The sequence below is a fragment of the Lampris incognitus genome, chromosome 8 (assembly GCF_029633865.1).
Source record: "Lampris incognitus isolate fLamInc1 chromosome 8, fLamInc1.hap2, whole genome shotgun sequence".
Taxonomy (NCBI): domain Eukaryota; kingdom Metazoa; phylum Chordata; class Actinopteri; order Lampriformes; family Lampridae; genus Lampris; species Lampris incognitus.
This window is the reverse complement of record NC_079218.1, coordinates 8,685,160-8,703,726: the sequence shown is the minus strand read 5'-3', so window position 1 is coordinate 8,703,726 and position 18,567 is coordinate 8,685,160. Positions and strand designations below refer to the sequence as shown.

Genomic DNA, 18,567 nt, shown 5'->3' with positions numbered 1-18,567 from the left:
TTGTTACGTGACCGTACCTTACCAAACGCCACAATGACAGAGTCCGTTATGTTCGCCCTGCTGCCCATTATGTCGCCAATGGAGAGTAAAACTGGAACTTGAAATTCCCCACGTTGTCTCCCCAACTCTTTCCAATTCATTTCGATCCCAAGTCGGAGGCTTAAAATCAGCAGCCGTATACATTTAAAGGCACATTTGATTCCTAGTGTGGGAGAAGGTAGCAATGGTCTTGAATGATAAAATTGCGTTGTCAAGGTAACAGGTTGTTCTGAAGACTGCAGATATGTCAGATGGAGTATGCTTTCTACAAGGATTCCGCCTGTAGCCTTGGTAACTCCGAACTTAAGCGTTGCATTTTTACAGCGTCGGAGTCAGGCAGGTAATTCTGGGTGTCATCTTTATAATGCATTAATCACTCAAAATACTTAATATCCTGTCCACTTTTTTTTAGCAATATAATTGAACCGAATCACTGGTAATCCCTGCAGCAACCCCCAGTGCCAAATCGTAGCTGTCTGAAACCTTGTGGTGGTAGCAGAGTGAATTCTATCAAATGATGAGAGGGACACAAAAAAAAAAAAAGGTGGAGACTACTGGAGAATCAAGAGGCACCCCTTAACATGGCTCCTGATGTAACCATGGATACCTCTATTTCATGGGTAGAGTAATTCAGCTGGAGTGGGAATTAAAGGGTAGATTTCTACGGTTTCTACAGTGCCTTCATATCGAAGCATTTCTTAATTTTTTTCATACTTCAGAAGGATTGCAGCATATACATCAGAATGTCTTAAAACAAACATTTTCACATTGCGGTATGGCCAATTGTGCACACGTGCACGCACGATGACGATGATGAATAGTAATGTTTGAAATAATGTGGAATACGATCCTAAGTGTGTTGCACTGCACGGGCGCCAAAGTCTGGGACAATGTGTTTTCAAGACAAAGCAGGAGTCAGAAACACGGTGGATGATTTTATAAACAGTATATTCAAGAAAGTCAGACCTGTTATGGTGATCAAGATTACGTTTTGTATGCCAGGTAATGCTCTAAAGAATATCAGTGCAAGAGAAAATGAAAGGTTGGACAAGTCGGGAGGAAAGAAAAAAAAAATCACATTCATGCGTAGTGGGGAATATGGGAATTAAGAGAGAGCCGGAGTCATTGCAGAGAGGTAAATTTTCAAAGGTAAAGAAAACAATTCATCTTGGCCCTTTTGGAGAGAAAGGCCGTCCAGATTTCTGGAGAACTTTTAAAGATGGTACACATACTGATTCTCCAAAGATGTATGGAAAGAGGCGGTCATGCATCTCCAAATTTAAACTAGAAGGCGTGTACTGCACATGTTTTGGAAGATACGGGCCCTTTCCTATTCATCGCCTGACATCATCTATTTGAGAAATGAATTGGCTCATTCCTATCTCAGAAGGCACTTTGAGAGAGGAATGCTCACATTGTTTGAGCCAACAGCCAATTTTCTATTGATTGACTCAAAAGGAAAAGAAATGGTAAATATTGCCAGTATTTGAGGAAAAATTACTAATATTATCCAAGCGTTTGGTTTGACTGTATCCCTCAGAGACTCAAATATGTCGTGGAGAATCTTCATCAAGAGACGTTGTAAATATTGCCAGTATTTGAGGAAACATTACTAATATTATCCAAGTGTTTGGTTTGGCTGTACCTCTCAGAGACTCAAATATGTCGGGGAGAATCTTCATCAAGCGAAATTGAAATATCGGAGAAGTCAGGAGCAAAAAAAAAAGGTCTATGTATATGAATACTGTGGTGCACAATGACGGTAATAGAGGAAGAGCCAAAAAGTCATTGGAGAGATGAAAATGTGGAGGCTATTCTCTTGTATATGGGGAGGGGCAGTTGATCAGGTAGGAAGCTGTAGTCCAGAGAAAAGATACGGTAAAGATATCTACATTTTCAAAGTAACTAAGCTGTGGGCTCATACCAATATCCAAAAGGGATTATGGGAGAGATGGCCAAGATAGGAACAGAGAAGCTAAGGATATCTGAGGCAGTTGGGTTTTTTTAAATCAGCCAATAAAAGACTGGAGTTTCAAAGTATCTGGGATTAAACTACTGTGTTTCCTTTGGATATGCCCTTTTCCCGGTTTATTCCTATGCTAATTTACATATATATATATATATATATATATACACACACACACACACACACACACATCCCTGTGACCCTGAGTAGGATAATTTGGATAATGGATGGATGGATGAATGAGAAATCAAACCGTGTTAAACAAGAGAGAGGGTGATAAACGCTGTAAGAACATGTTTGGATATTCAGGGATATGGCAAGCAAAGACATCTCAGTATATAATCACAAAATCTAAGAATCAAGAATTAGATTGACACTGGGTTTAAAGTTTCCAAATATTCAATTTAAAATAATTTTTGATGAAATCCTGAACAGCAGAGATGTAACATTTTAAATACCAAACACTTTAAATTTGTCTTGAGCCAAGAAATACAAAGATGTGAAACACAATAAAATTGAACAACTGCTTTGCAGGTAAGAGGTGCCAACACCATGCATGTCTTTGAGATCAGGCATGAAAGCAAAGTAGTTTAGGTTGTGTTTTAGGTAATGGACAAAATAGGTGAAAGTTTAGACAAATCAATTTTGTTACTGGATTGTGTGTTAGGCCGGCTTCAGGACTGGTAAAGAAAATATGGTGTAGCTAATCAACTTTGTCCAGTCCAGCGCTTCCTTACTCCACCTGCTGGACATATACAGCACTCACACCATGGACACTGCACTGACTCTTTGGGCATTTACAAGGAGACAGATACTGAGTTTGGTCTCCGTTGTGATCCAAGCAAAACTCAGTGTCGCTAGTCTAGCCATTTATTAACTGGCTAAGCCAGGGTGGCCAAGTACTAAATTAGAACTGGAGCATTATTTATTGTAATTAATGAATATAACCATACTAACAACCCTATGGCTACATGAGAGAGAAGGTTGGATGATGTGGGGATAGTGAATCAGGAAGTGCAGTGGATTAGCAAGAATGATAGCAGGGCAGCTAGGAAGAGGGTGAAGAATGTTAAAGCAGTTGGTCCGGATGATATATCTGTGGAGGCATGGAGATGTTTAGGAGAGATGGCAGCAGAGTTTTTAACTAGATTGTTTAACACAATCTTGGAAAATGAGAGAATGCTTGAGGCACGGAGAACTGTACTGGTACTGATTTTCAAGAATAAGGGTGATGTGCAGAACTGTAGTAACTACACAGGTATAAAGTTGATCAGCCACAGGATGAAGATATGGGAATAGTAGTGGAAGCTAGGTTAAGAGGAGAGGTGATGATAAATGAACAGCAGTATGGTTTCATGCCTGGAAAGAGCACTACAGATGCAATGTTTGCTTCGAGAGTGTTGATGAAGAAGTATAGAGAAGGTCAGAAGTAGTTACATTGTGTCTTTGTGGAAAGCGTATGACAAGGTGTCGAGAGAGGAGGTGTGGTATTGTATGAGGAAGTCGGGAGTGGCAGAGATGTAGGAGTGGTGCAGGACATGTATGAGGGTAGTGTGACAGTGCTGAGGTGTATGGTAGGAGTAACGGCTGGGTTCAAGGTGGAGGTGGGATTACAAAAATCGGCTCTGAGCCCTTTCTTGTTTGCCATGGTGATGGACAGGTTGACGGACGAGATCAGGCAGGAGTCTCCGTGGACTATGATGTTCGCGGATGATATTGTGATCTGTAATGAGAGTAGGGAGCAGGTTGAGGAGAGTCTGGAGAGATGGAGGTATGCGCTGGAGAGAAGAGGAATTGAAGTCAGTAGGAGCAAAACGGAATACAAATGTGTGAACAAGAGCAGAATGGTGAGGACGCAAGGAGTAGAGGTGGTGAAGTTGGATGAGTTTAAATATTTGGGGTCAACTGTTCAAAGTAATGGGGAGTATGGAAGAAAGGTGAAGAAGAGAGTGCAGGCAGGGTGGAGTGTGTGGCGAAGAGTGTCAAGAGTGATTTGTGACAGAAGGGTACCAGCAAGAGTTAAAGGGAAGGTTTGCAAGATGGTAGCGAGACCAGCTTTTTTGTATGGTATGGATACAGTGGCACTGATGGAAAGATAGGAGTTGGAGCTGGAGGTGCCAGAGTTGAAGATGCTAAGATTTTCATTTGAAGCGATGCAGATGGACAGGATTAGGAATGAGTATATCGGAGGGACAGCCAATATGTTAGCTCTGTTATATGGTTTGGAGACAGCGGCACTGACGAAAAGACAGGAGGTGGAGCTGGTGGTGGCAGAGTTGAAGTTGCTTTGATTTTCATTGGGAGTGATGAAGAAAGACAGGATTAGGAACGATTACATTAGAGGAACCGCTCAGGTTGGACGGTTTGGAGACAGAGCAAGAGAGGCAAGATTGAGATGGCTTGGACATGTGTGGAGGAGAGATGCTGGGTATATTGAGAGAAGGATGTTGAATATGTAGCTGCCAGGGAAGAGGAAGGCCAAAGAGGAGGTTTATGGATGTGGTGAGGAAGGACATGCAGGTGGCTGGTGTGACAGAGGAAGATGTAGAGGACAGGACGAAATGGAAACGGATGATTCGCTGTGGCGACCCCTAACAAGAGCAGCCAAAAGTAGTAGTAGTAGTAGTAGTAGTAGTAGTATATTAGAGAGACAGCTCAAATTGGACAGTTTAGACAAATCAGAACAGGCAAGATTGAGATGGTTTGGACATGTGTGGAGGAGAGCTGCTGGGTATATTGGGAGAAGGATGCTGAAGATTGAGCTGCCAAGCAACAGAAAAAGAGGAAGGTCAAAGAGGAGATTTGTGGATATGGTGAGGGAGGACATGCAGGTGGTTGGCATGACAGAGGAAGATGCGGAGGACAGATGCCTGCAGGAGACTGGAATGTAAAGGTCAAAAATAAAAATTGGAAGTTTTTTACCTATCTTCAGATTCAGACAACTTTATTTATCCCAGAAGGGCAATTCAGTTCTTACAGTCTACCCAGACATACAGTTAGCCGTAAGTATTTGGACAGTGACACAATATTTGTAATTTTGCCCCTGTACACCACCACAGTGGATTTGAAAGGAAGTAACCAATATTTAATTGAAGTGTGGACTTTCAGCTTTGATTTAAGGAGTTGGACAAAAATATTGCATTAACTGTTCAGGAATTACAGCCAGTTTTATACATGGTCACCCCATTTTCAGAGGATCAAAAGTAATTGGACACTTGACGAACAGGTGGTTTCATGGGCAAGTAAGACCTTTTCCATCATTATTCCATGACAAAGTAAGCAGATAAAAGGTCTGGAGTTCATTCCAAGTATTTACATTTGCGTTTGGTAGCTGTTCATCAGAACTCTCAACATGAAGTCCATAGAGGTGTCAATACAAGTGATGGAGGCCGTCATTAGGCTGAAAAAGCAAAGGAAATCTATAAGATGGATAGTAAACACTTCAGGAGTGGCCAAATCAACATTTCGGTACATTCTTAAAAAGAAAATGCACTGGCAAGCTCAGCAACACCAAAAGGCTTGGAAGACCACAGAGCACATCTACAGTGGATGATCGCAGAATTCTTTCCCTAGTGAAGACAAACACATTCACAACATCTAGTGAAGTCAAAAACACTCTTGAGAGGTTGGGGTATCATTGTCCAAGTCTACAATCAAGAGACGCCTGCATGAAAATAAATACAGAGGGTTTACGACAAGGTGAAACCCACTGGTGTCACTTATGAACAGGAAGGCCAGATTAGACTGTTTTAAAAACATGTAAAAACCTACCCAGTTCTGGAACAAGGTTCTTTGGACAGATGAAGCAATGATTAACTTGTACCAGAAGGATGGGAAGAGGGAAGTGTGGAGAACAAAAGGAACAGCTCATGATTCTCAGCATACCATATCATCTGTCAAACATGATGGAGGTAGTGTTATGAAATGGAAATGTATGGTTGCCAGTGGAACTTGGTCATTGGTGTTTATTGATGATGTGACTACTGACAGAAGTAGCAGGATGGATTGTGATGTTTATAAGGATACACCATTTGCTCAGATTTAGCCAAATGTCACAAAACTCAGAGGACGGCGCTTCACACTGTAGATGGATAATGACATAAAACAAGCCGAGAAAGCAACCCAAGAGTCTCAAGGCAGAAAAGTGGAATATTCATCAGTGACCAAGTCAGTCGCCTGACCTCAACCCAATTGAGCATACTTTTCACTTGCTGAAGATCAAACTAACGGCCAAAAGACCCACAAACAACCAGCAACTGAAGGCAGCTGCCGTTAAGTCTTGGCAGAGCATTTCAAAGGAGGGAACTCAGAATTTGAAGATGTCGATGGGTTCCAGACTTCAGGCAGTCATTGACTGCAAAGGATTTTCCTGCAAACATTAAATATAATTGTTATAATCATAGTTATGTTTGTTTGTCCAATTACTTTTGAGCCTCTGAAAATGGGGTGACCCTGTATATCCATGGCTGTAATTCCTGAAAAGTTAATGCCATATTTTTATCCAACCCCTTAAATTAAAGCTGAAAGTCTACTCTTCAATCACATCTCAAATACTTCATGTCAAATCCACTGTGGTGGTGTACAGGGGCAAAGTTGCAAATATTGTGTAACTGTCCAAATACTTACGGATCTAACTGTACATAAACTCACAGACAAGCGGAAATCATCACTATGTCAGAGACAACAGACAGATCAGTACATGGGCAAGAGATGCACACTGTCACCCTCATGTGGCCCTGCATGCAGACCCACACGAGGACCAGGTGAAGGGCAAACATTCATATAAGTTAAAAGAATAGAATAATAAATAAATAAATGAAGCATTCTAAGATGCATTGCACGTTACATTCCCCCACTACAGTCAGTGAATGTACAGGCCCACAAGCCATGCGAAAAACAGACAAGGTATAAACCAACTGTTGTGGTTTAAAACAATATAAAGCATTTATTTAAAATGACTAATCTCAGCATTTAACAGCCTGATAGCAGAAGGAAGGAAGGACCTAGAATAGCGATTCATTTTCCTAGGGGGCACTTTATAACGCCGACCTGAGGGCATTACAGTGAATTCACTGGACAGGACGTGGTCAGATTGGCTGACAATTCCTTCTGTTTTCTGGGCCACACGTTTTTCCCAGAGGGAGCACAAGTCTCTCTGCTGGACTCTCATTATTTTGAAGCAGACCTTAACGATACTGTTTAGGCTATTTCTGTCCTTGGCAGTCAACCCGTTAAACCAACAAATAGAGGAAAAAGTTAAAAGACTTTCAATAAATGACTGGTAAAAATACATAAGATGGGGTTACAGACATTAAAGGAGTTAAGTTTCCGCATTAAATGAATTCTTTATTGTCCACGCTTGACAATTAAATCTGTGTTCACATCGAGTTGGGAGTCGAACACGGTTCCCAAGTACTTATAAGTGTCAACAATTAGAACATCCTGTCCATGTATAGTGCTAGCTTTGGGTCTATCACTGTTCTTCCTAAAATCAATGATAAGTTCCTTAGTTGTTTTTTTTTCCCTCAAAGATATTTTTTCACTTAGGTAATGTAGCTAGAATTTGGTCTTTCCTGTCCATGGCTGATGCAGAGACTCTAATACATGCATTTGTTTCATCCAGACTTGACTACCATAACGTTGTTTTCAGGTCTGCCACATGCTAGTGCTAAAAGTCTTCAGATGGTTCAAAATACTGCAACTAGAATCCTAACTGAAACAGGAAAATTTGACCATATTAGAACAATTCTTGCCTCCCTTCATTGGCTTCCTATACATGATACATCAAACTTCAAGGTGCTTCTGCTGACTTATAATATCCTAAATGGGCTTGCCCCATCATACTTGTCTGATCTCCTTAAACCGTACATTCCATCTCAAGCTCTCCACTCTCAAAATACAGGGTTCCTTCGTGTACCCAAAGTTAAAAAGAAGTCAGCTGGTGGCAGGGCCTTTTCCTATCAGGCCCCGTTCTTGTGGAATAACCTGCCTGCTGCAGTCAGACAATCAGAGTCTGTTGAGTCCTTTAAATCCAAACTTAAAACTCATCTTTTTGCCTTAACCTACAATTAGTTGCCTTTAAATTGGGTACTTCGCGACCTGTACTGCATGGCGGGTTGGTTTCTGTCTCAATAAATTTACCAAGCACTGCTCTGCTGATGAGATTATAAAGTATAGATTATTGGCTATTGCAAACTATTCTCTCGCATGTCTTTTCCCTCTCTCTCTCTCTCTCTGAAAGATGTCTTCTCCTTTCTCTTCTGTGTATGTGAATGGTGTGATGTGAGTCTCCGCCGTGTGCACATGTAGTCTGTCTTCCTCTCAGGTCTCCATGGTGATAGTTGTCGCCACCTCGATGCTGCTTTCCATTCTCCTCATCACATTCTTTATATATCTTATAAAGCCATATAATTGTGTTATCCTGTTTCAATGTTATATCCTTCTCTCACTAAGATGTCTGACTAATGTTTTTGCTTCTCTCTTCTCCCGTGTATATGAATGGTGCAATGTGAGTCTCCCCTGTGTGCATATGTCTGTCCTCCTGCCAGGTCAACATGGTGATGGTGGTCATGTGGCTCAGGTCCTAGGCTGTTCCAGTGGCGTCTGGACACTGCTTGGCATCCTCATCATATTCTTCATACATCTTATAATTTTATAATTCTGTTATCCTCTTTCAATGTTGTATTCTGTAAATTGTGTTTTACTCTGTACACAAAACATCCGTTGCACGCCTGTTCCTCTTGAGAGAGATCCCTCCTCTGTTGCTCTCCCTGAGGTTTCTTCCTATATTTTCTTCCTATTAAAGGATTTCAGGGAGTTGTTCCTTCTCCGATGTGAGGGTCTAAGGACAGGATGTTGTATTGCTGTAAAGCCCACTGAGGCAAATTTGCAATTTTTGATATTATGCTATAAGACTTGACTGGAATCGCCAGGTAATATATTTCTGACATCTGTCACTTTTTCTGTTGTTAAGACACTTTATTTTGCTGTTTTGGTAGTCTATCCAATGTGATGTTACTGTAAAGTACTTACATCGCTAATACTAATGCGCTTAAAAGAGGTTTAGCAAGCTAACCAGCACCCTGCAACAATAAGGTAGGCTATGACATAGACAGTATCCTCACAACTGTCACATACAGTGGGCCTACACACACACACACACACACACACACACACACACACACACACACACGGCCGTTTCTACAAAGAAAACACGAATGTGAGAATCCAAAGGAATTCAATCGAGTGCAACTGGACTTGGTATGCACTCGATTCAATTCCTTTGGATAACCATGACCTGGATGAATGAGAACATTCACAGACACAAATGTGAGAATTTAGTAAAACATTTGTTTTTTTTTTTGGAAACAAACTCTTCATATATATACACTTCATATACTATATATATTATGCAGGGTATATATTGATTAACAGTTCGTCACATTGGTAAATGCATCATCTATGCCTATTGAACAGATTTATTCGTTATCCTATCTTAAGAAAACTAATGTAATACTCTCATCTAGGGATTTACATGGCAAGTCGATTGAAGAACTACAAATCCCTGGAAGCATATAAGTTCTTCACCAGTGGCTGGGTGGATGTGGTACTGCACCACAAACCCTCTGATGACATTATGGTTTTAAAGACCCAGTTCAAGACATCATGGAGGGTCACCGATACGTGGGACAAATCATCTATAGCTATGGAGCAGAGGGATATGGAATAAGGAACAAAACAGGAAAAGGCAGCAGAGTTGGAAAGCAAGTCCAGACAACAACAGGAGATGGAACACTTGATCCGGCAGAGAAGGCAGCTCAAGAAGCAGTGGAGGAAGGTTTCTGATAGTGAGGAGGAGGGCATCAGTATTTTCCAGGGAAACATCCAAAAGCCATTTAACAACCCTCAGATGAGCAGAGAAGCTGTAGAAGTCACAGGAAAAAGAATGAGCAAGATCACATTTCTTCAAGGCCCCCTTCAAGTTTGTGAAATCACTTTTCACTGAAGACAAGGGAGGTAACCTGAAAACATCAAGGCAGAAGCTGGACGAGCATCTGGAAAGAATGTATGCAGATGACAAGAGGAACGTGCAGACAGCTATTCCATCAGACATCCCACCAATCAAACAACCAGAGCACCAGATGGACATTAATCCTCCAAAGTGGAGTGAAGTGGAGCAGGCAGTAAAGCAGGCAAGACCATCATCAGCCCCAGGACCAAATGGGTTCCGTATTGACTCTACAAGTGTGCTAATGAAGTGGAGGCTAATGAGTGTGGCTTGGGAGAAGGGAATCATACCCAAAGCATGGCGCAGGTCAGGAGGAGTCCTGATTCTGAAAGAGAGGGAATCCATGGATCAGCCTATTCCGCCCCATCAGTCTCCTCAATGTAGAAGATAAGGTTTTCTTCAGTGTTATAGCTCAGAGGATGACTAGCTATCTGGAGAGAAACAATCTTGTGGATACAATAGCCCAAAAAGTTGGCATCCCAGGGTTCTCTGGAGAACATCAGCAAATCTTATGTGAGAAAATGGTTAGGTGTTCCTCGATGCCTGAGCAGGAAAGGCCTGTATGTTCAGGGGCTACCCCAGCTGCCTCTCTCTAGCCTCACAGAAGAGTTCAAATGCACTAAAGTGAGACTAGAGATTATCCTGGCAGTATCAAGAGACACTGATCTGAGCTGCTGCCCCAACCCTGGCAACAGGAAAGCAATGGACGGTTAAGAATGTGGCACAGCAGGCAAAATCTGCTCTCCACTATGGCAACATTGTGGGCTAAGACCAACACGGAAGAATGGGCTTGGGGCTTGGCAGAAAATGACCTTTCTAGAACAAGGCATCCTCATTAGAGCAGCAGAAGTTGGTCATGGCTGAAATCCACTGACAGGAGGAGTCGAGTAGGTGTGCTAAGGCTGTGTCGCAAGCTAAACAGGGCCAGTGGATGAGATGAGAGAGTGTGGAGAAACGTAAGATCAGTTGGAAGGACATGTGGGAGATGGAGTCAAGCAGGATAAGTTTCCTCATTTGAGCAAGCTATGATGTCCTTCCTACTCCTAAAATCTCAACCAAAAGCTGGGTGAAGATCTATCATGCCCCTGTGTTCAACACCAGCTACACTTAGGCACATCCTTGCCTAAATGAGACTCTCCCAAGGACGGTATACCTGGAGACACAATCAAGTGCTCAAGTGACTGGCAGTGACTGGAAAGCAGGAGAACAACCAACAATGCCTTGTCACCCAGAACAACCAGCCAGTTTGCTTTTGTTCGGGAAGGGGAACAAAGACAAAGGAAGATTCCACCAAAGGCCAGGTTTGGACAGCTGGAGGCAGCCCAGGACTGGCAGATGCTGGTGGACAAGGTTCCATAAGAGATAGCATTCACCAGGCCTGTTCTGGTCCTGTAGTCCAACTCCCAGCACATGGTGTACTCTGTGGATCTTACGGTCCCTTGGAAAGCTCCTGTGCAGGGCGCAGGAAGCTTTTGAAAGAAAGAAAAACTGATATACAGAGCTCGCAGCGGAGGCAGAACAGCAGGGCTGAAGAGCAAACATCTGCCGTGTAGAAGTTGGATGTCAAGGCTTCATGGCAACATCTACTGTAAGACTGATGAGGGATCTGGGGATAAATGGACAAGCCCTATGCCAAGCCATCAAGGAGACATCAGGTGGCAGAGCAGAGTAGCCAGTAGCTCTGGCTGAAGAGGAAAGACCCCAGCTGGTCTCTGAACTAAACTGGCTAGGCAGATGCAGAGCGGGGTGGTTCTGAGATGTCAGAACACACTGCTGAGCCTACTGAAGAAGTCATGGGCACCAGTCAGCAAAACACTGATGAAAGTAGGAGCCCACTTGAAAACCCCAATGACCTGTTTGCCCAGACTTTCTCAACATCAAAGTAGCGTAGGTTAGTGCTTAAGCCTTCCATCAGCACCAGGAGCATGGACGTTTAAGAGGTGGCATTTTGGATTTTAACATCAGGTCCTGTGTATTCGAAAACACAACACTTGGGTTGCTGTTAAGAAGACTGGAGGGGTTAAAGTGGGTCACTGTGATTGCATGGCTCTGGGTAAGCTGACCGCATAACATAACAGTATTAATTACAATGCCACTTATCAAATTTTTACAGAAGAGAAGAAATTCCCTTCCTATCTGGTAAAAGAGTAAGTCATTGTATTCTAATTTATTCTAGACTGGGAGAAAGTTTTTCTCATGTCAGGGCACTCCTTTTTAAGCTAAGAGGTATCTGTTCACCTTGGCTACACAAGTGTGGCACCAACCTGCATTGCCTGTGCCTGGAACAAAGCCTGTGCCAAAAAGGTAAAGGCAGACATGGTGAAGGACATTAAGTTCTACAGACAAAGCAAAAAGAAAGAGGAGAGTCAGAAAAAAAAAGTGGAGGTTAGTTCCAAAGACGACAAATAACATCAACAATAGTTCCTTGAAATGTCTGCCACTGGAGAACTGCTTGTTGGTCTCAGCACTTTTAAGGGATATGCACACTCTTTCAGGCCCAAGCTATGGTTTGAAAATCTCTTAGGGTTTTCTGATGATCAAGTACAGGCAATAGAAAAAGAAACCAAAGACCAGGCAGAATGTTCATCTTGGCACCAGCAAAGAATTGGGAGGGTCACAGGCACATCCACGCACAGGGTACTACACACGTCTCTTGAGAAGCCATCAAAGGTACTGCTGAGAGATTGTGCAGAAGAGTCTCTGCAAAACTGGCTGACAACTCCAGGCATTCACAGAAAGTTGAATCAGTTCATCTGGACACAACTTTGATTGAGAAAAATGTTTCATCACTCACCTGAGTGACCTCTTCAGTCTCAACTAACTGCAGGTATCCCCGCCCTTATAAACAATACAGTGGCATAACAACCGAAAATAACGATCGGTTTAATATGCAAATTGCTGTGACCATTAACTAGTTACAATGCCAAAGTGTACTATTCACAGAGCAATGGGGAATGGTTGCAATCAAAGCATTGACAGATGGTGACAGATGTACTCTTAGGCCTCCCCCGGTTCAGGGATGGTCGTTCCCTCTTCACACTGATGGCCTCTTTGACTCCCAGTTCAAACCAGCGTTCCTCCCTATCAAGGATGTGCACATCCTCATTCTTGAAAGAGTGGCCACTGGCCTGTAGATGGTGTAGACTGTGGAGCCCTGGCCTGACGTGTTAGCTCTTCTGTGTTGTGCCATCCTCTTGGCCAGTGTCTGTTTGATTTCCCCGATGTACAAGTCACGGCAATCCTCCTGCCACTTGAACAGCGTAAACTAAATTGCTCTCTTTGTGCTAGGGGACCCGATCCTTGGGACGGACAAAATTCTGGTGCAGCGTATTTTGGGGTTTGAAAGCAACTGAGAAGCGATGTCTAGAAAATACACATCTAAACTGTTCAGAAACTCCCGCCACGTATGGAATCACCACTGGTTTATGCTTAGGCAGCTGTTGTGCTTCTCCTCTCTTCAATCAGCTGGTGCACTGTTTGGGCGTCTTCTTGGCTTTGACAAACGCCCAGTTACGATAACTACACTTATCCAGCGCCTGTTTGATATAGAATTTCTCCCCTTCCCCGGCAGCTGTGTCAGTGGGGACGTTGTCAGCTCAGTGATATAGCATCCTGATGACTCCTAATTTGTGCTCCAGCTGATGACGAGAGTCAAACCTTAAGTACTGATCAGTATGTGTTGATTTAAGGTAAACATCAACAATCAAATGTCCCCAATCACCAATTGCAATTTCACAGTCTAAGAAGGCTAACCTGTCATTTTTCACATCCTCCCTGGTGAACTTGATGTGGTTGTCCACAGAGTTAATATGGTTAGTAAAATGTGGTATGTACTGAGATTTCATTTTAATCTAGGTGTCGTCCACAAATCTGAACCAATGGCTAGGTGGAGTCCCTGGATAGGACACCAGAGCCCTCTTTTCCACTTCCTCCATATACAAGTTGGCCACTACAGGTGAAACTGGGGAACCCATAGCACACCCATGCTTGTGCCTATATTACTGTCCGCTGTATGTGAAGTACGTGGACTGAAGGTCACAGCTTCAGGAGCAGACACACTTGGTCAGTGTTAAGGGTGGTCCTATTCAACAGGAACGCACGTGAAGAGACATAACACTATCAGACACCATTGTTTCATTCCCCTCCATAATGATGTCCCTCACCTTATCCACAAAACCCATAGTGTTCTGAATGTGATGTTCAGTACTGCCTACCAACGGGTTAAGAATAGATGCCAGAATCTTAGAAATGTTATAGGTCATTAAGTTAATCATACAAACAATAGGCTGTAATGGCGCATCCTGTTTATGTATCTTAGGTAAACCATACAGACTAGGTGTAGCTTCCCCTGGGTATAATCTGTGGTACAAAATTCTGTCAACAGCATTGTCCTGTTCTAACAGCTTCAGACAATCCATCACCTTTTTCTTGTAACAACTGCCTGGATCTCGTTTCAGGGGCTCATAAGTATTCATGTCACCTAGTAATGTCATAACTTTCTCATGATAGTCTGTCTGGTTTAATACAACAGTGCATCTGACTTTGTCCGCCGGACGGATGGGGATGTTATTGTAAGAAATCACCAAGACTGCCTTACTTACGTAACATGGCTAAAATTCGATCTTTTCTGTCCATGGCTGATGCAGAGACTCTAATACATTCATTTGTTTAATCCAGACTTGATTACTGTAATGTTCTGTTTTCAGGTCTGCCACATGCTTGTACTAAAAGTCTTCAGATAGTCCAGAATGCTGCAGCTAGAATCCTAACCAAATCAAGGAAATTTGACCACATTACAATTCTTGCCTCCCTTCATTGGCTTCCTATCCATGTTAGATCAGAATTCAAGGTGATTCTGCTGACTTATAAAATCCTAAATGGGCTTGCCCCATCTCACCTGTCTGATCTCCTTAAATCGTAAATTCCATCTTGAGCTCTTCACTCTCAAAATACAGGGCTCCTGTGTGTACCCAAAGTTAAAAAGAAGTCAGCTGGTGACAGGGCCTTTTTCTATCGGGCCCCGTTCTTGTGGAATAACCTGCCTGCTGCCATCAGACAATCAGAGTCTGTTGAGTACTTTAAACCAAACTTAAAACTCATCTTTTTGCCTTAAGCTACGATTAGTTGCCTTTTAAATGAGTGCTTCACAACCTGTACTGCATGGCGGGTCGGTTTCTGTCTCAGTGAATTTACCAAGCACTTTTCTGCTGATGAGATTATAGTGTATAAATTATTGACTATTGCAAACTGTTCTCTTCTCTCACATGCCCTTTCTCTCTCTGAATGATGTCTTCTCCTTTCTCTTTTTCTTTGTGTGAATGGTGTCATGTCAGTCTCCCTTGTGTGCACGTGCAGTCTGTCGTCCTCCCAGGTCTCCGTGGTGATGGTGGTCACCACCTGGATGCTGCCTAGCATCCCCCTCATCACATTTTCTTTCCATACAATTTGTTATCCTGTTTCGATGTTATATCCTTCTCTCACTAAGATGTGTGATTTTTTTTTAATTTTTTTTACATGGTGATGCTGGTCGTGTGGCTTGGGTCTTGGGCAGTTCTGGTGGCGTCTGGACACTGCTAGGCATCCTCCTCATCATAGTCTTCATAAATTTTACAATTCCATTACAATTCTGTTATCCCCTTCAATGTTGTATTCTGTAAATTGTGTAAATGCAACATCCATTGTATGTTGTCCGTCTTGGGAGAGAGATTCCTTCTCTGTTGCTCTCCCTGAGGTTTTTTTTAGGGAGTTGTTCCTTATCCGATGCGAGGGTCTAAGGACAGGATGCTGATTTGCTGTAAAGCCCCTTGAGATAAATTTGTAATTTCTGATATTGGGCTATACAAATAAAACTGACTTGACTTACTGAGCATCGTAAGTACTTTCCTCTCATCTCTGCTGATGTTGGAAGGCAGCGGTTTCGCATTGCTGAGGCAGGCTGAAACTTTCATCCGCAGCTGCTCTGATTCCAGGTCCATGATGTTGTTGTTACGGATCGCTGATTCGGTGGCTGTGATCACTTCCATGGGCGGGATTTGCTTTGGCGTGACAGAAAAATTCGCACCTTTAGCAAGGATGTCTTTCTCCGCCTGGGTGAGTTGTCTGTCAGACACATTCTTCACCCACATCGCCGGCATGCGTCTGGTGTCCGTCTCTTGTCCGTCGTTGAGGGTGCTCTCCGCTGTCTGCTGATGTCTCTGGCTTGCAGCAAGTAGGTCGAACTTCTTTTGCTGCCTGGTTATCGACTTTCCGTGTTGTGCTAGACGAGCCTTCTCCATGAACTCAATTACACATTAGAAAGTGGTCTTGATGTAAGTCTCTGTTGGATCTGCTCTTCTTTGTCTTTCAAAGCGTCGATGGTAAATTAGTTTGTCTCACGTGTTCGTTCAACAGCTGGCTCTGTGCCTTCTGGAGGATCTTGTTAGCTCGGTGGCCTTTGACCCAAGATTTCCTTTGCATGTTTAGGTGTAATCCCACTCTGTCTGCACCTGAGCAGGGGTCCTTCCTCCTATCAATGCTGCTTTGAATGGGTGAGTCAAAGATCCCATCTATGTGAAGAAGGAACAACCATCACTGAACGGGGGGGCTAAGAGTACATCTGTCGCCATCTTACAATGCTGTGATTACAACCATTCCCCAATCCTCTGTGAATAGTACACACTGCCATTGTAACTCTAGATAATGGTCACGGCAATTTGCATATGAATGAAACCAATCGTTTTCGGTCTTTATGCCACAGTATTGTTTATAAGGGTGGGGATACCTGCAGTCAGTTGAGACTGAAGAGGTCACCTAGACAAGTGATGAAACATTTCCCTCAATGAACATGTCTAGATGAACTGATTCAACTTTCTGTGATTTCCTTACCTGGATTATTGTGGTTATTGAGCATGCATAAAGACAACTCCAAGCATTGTTTGGAGTAGGGATTATGAAAAGGAGGCCATGGAAATGTATAAGCATGCCCTAGACCAGCGGTGGCTAAGCAGTGCCATGGAAAGCCATGTGTATGCAGGTTTTCATTCCAACCCGACTCCACACCAGGTGATTTCACTGATACATTCTTCCTCTTTGGTTGAAGGGTTGCTGATCAGTGAAATCACCTGGTGTGGAGTCCGGCTGGAATGAAAACCTGCGTACACATGGCTCTCCATGGCACATGGTTAGCCACCCCTGCCCTAGACCTAACGACCACGTGCACAGCACACACTTCAATCACCGTATCAAATGAGGAATATACGGCCCACAAGAGCCTCGAGATTCTAAGGGCATGCTTCTGAGTGTGCAAAGACAAGCCCTACATTGGTGTAAGCTGTCCTGTGATTGCCGTGGGAAAAGAGTGGTTGAGGCAAAGTGTCCCTTGAAGTGGGCCTGTTATATTTCACCTGATCACTCGCCCGCAGCCAAGACAGGACATCTGGACACTTTGTTGTCGCTGACGACCAACCACAGCTACTACAACCAGGTAATACAATAAATAACACTTCAAAAGGTACTTTCTGTATTTGTAGCCATTTTGGTGATTGTGGGGTGGCACTGTCAGGAGGCTAGTCTGTACTTTTTTCATTTTACAGGTGCAGCTGCAGATGTATCTATCTCTGCAGACTTCATCACCTGGACCCTGAGGCAAACAGTCATCTTCCATGTCCAACGAGATGAAGATTTAATCTCTAAGGCAGTGGATACCATCAGCTGTTTCTGGGCAAGGCACATCTACCCTCAGCTGGCGGGAACCTAAGCCACAGAAACAGCTGAAGCTTGAGGTACAAGAGACTTTATTCAGACTGCAAATACATTGTCTGTCATGTACTCTATGTAATATATATGCCATACAAATATAGTGAAACCCAACAGAATTAATCACAAATTATTTCAGGAGATTGAGGTGGAGTCCACAGACAGTGCTGTCCCAGACAAACAAGAGCTTCAGGCAAAATACACAAAATTTAAAACACTGCATTAGTCATATGAAAAATAAAGAAATAATTAACATTTACACACATCATTTGTTATTTATGCAACAACTTCTGTAAAGTATGAGCTGCATACCAACATAATTTATCACCAATGATCTATTTGCAATCTCAGGAGTCCACAGACTGTGCAGTCCCAGAAACAGAGCAGGAACTTCAGGTGGAACATACAGCATTCAAAACACTGCACTGCATTCACATGGAAATGCATTTATAGCTCATATCTGTTTTATGTAGCATTTGCTGTTGGGTATAAAATTCATGACAACAAAATTCATCACAAATTATCTATTTATATTCACAGGAGACTGAGGTGGAGTCCACAGTCATTGTAGGGTGGAGAGCATTGCAGTAATGTACATTTTGGAAGATGAGGGTGCAAATAGTGTGCAGAGGAGAGATACTAGGTATATTGGGAGAAGGATGACGAATATGGAGCTGCCAGGGGAGAGGAAAAGAGGAACGCCAAAGAGGAGGTTTATGGATGTGGTGAGGGAGTGTAATGTTTACAGATGTGTACAACATTACAGTGATTAATATTTACAACAGTGACGTATTGCCATCACGTGCAGTCATACATTACG

General features: G+C 42.9%; 1 pseudogene; it reads right to left on the bottom strand.

Annotated features, from left to right (window-relative positions):
- Positions 1 to 10,829: 10,829 nt before the first annotated feature.
- LOC130117073 (uncharacterized) lies at positions 10,830 to 17,723 on the bottom strand (annotated as a pseudogene).
- Between the last annotated feature and the right edge of the window lie 844 nt (positions 17,724 to 18,567).